Genomic DNA, 1180 nt, shown 5'->3' with positions numbered 1-1180 from the left:
CAGAGGCAGGCAGATTTCTGAGTTTGAGGCCAGCCTGGTCTACAGAGTGAGTTCCAGGACAGCCAGGGCTACACAGAGAAACCCTGTCTCGAAAAAAAATATATTATTTAAGGTCCTTGCTCTTCCACTTTGACTCTTTTATCCAAGTGTGGACTTAAACCATCACAGTTGGATCATTTGAAAATGGCTCATTGGGGCTGGAGAGATAGCTCAGTGCTTAAGAGCACTGGCCACTCTTCTACAAGTTCTGAGTTCAATTCCCAGCAACCACACGTGGTAGCTCACAACCATCTGTAATGGGATCTGATACACTCTTCTGGTGTGTCTGAAGACAGCTGCAGTGTACTCATATAAATGAAAAAATAAATCTTTTATTTTTATTTAGTTTTTTGAGACAGGGTTTCTCTGTGTAGCTCTGGCTGTCCTGGAACTCGCTCTGTAGACCAGGCTGGCCTCGAACTCAGAAATCCGCCTGCCTCTGCCTCCCTAGTGCTGGGATCAAAGGCGTGCACCACCACCGCCCAGCTTAAATCTTCTTTTAAAAAAGAACTATTATCAAAAAAAGAAAATAGCTCATGAAATCATTTAGAGCCTCTATTTGCCTGCACATCTTATTATACAGCAGCAAATCCCATACTTATTCTACCAGTGTTCTCATCAGCACTGGCTAAATCTCCAGAAGCACGACAGACTTTTGCCGAAATCCTGTGTAATGTAAAAGCTCATTTTATCATTAAGCAACAGATAAAATCAGCTGTCTTTCAGGAAGTGACAGTTCCTTTCATTTACTGTTAAGAAAAACTTCAACTTCACTGAAAGCACAGAAGAGGCAATGCTTCCTCACAAGTCATTCTGCAGGTCAGGGCGGTGTACCCAGGCTGGAGATATGGCTCAATGGTTTGTGAAAAGCATTTACTGTGTAAGCATCGGGATATAAATTTGAATCCCAGAACCCATGCAATCCTGGCCATTGTCAGGCACATCTTTAAGCCCAGTATCCCAACAATGAATGGGAGGGAGAGAAACAAGAATTTGCTGGGTTGGGCCGGGCGTGGTGGCGCACGCCTTTAATCCCAGCACTCCGGAGGCAGAGGCAGGCGGATTTCTGAGTTCAAGGCCAGCCTGGTCTACAAAGTGAGTGCCAGGACAGCCAGGGCTACACAGAGAAACCCTGTCTCAA

The sequence above is a fragment of the Mus caroli genome, chromosome 8 (assembly GCF_900094665.2).
Source record: "Mus caroli chromosome 8, CAROLI_EIJ_v1.1, whole genome shotgun sequence".
In the NCBI taxonomy this organism is placed as follows: domain Eukaryota; kingdom Metazoa; phylum Chordata; class Mammalia; order Rodentia; family Muridae; genus Mus; species Mus caroli.
This window is presented reverse-complemented; position numbering follows the sequence as displayed.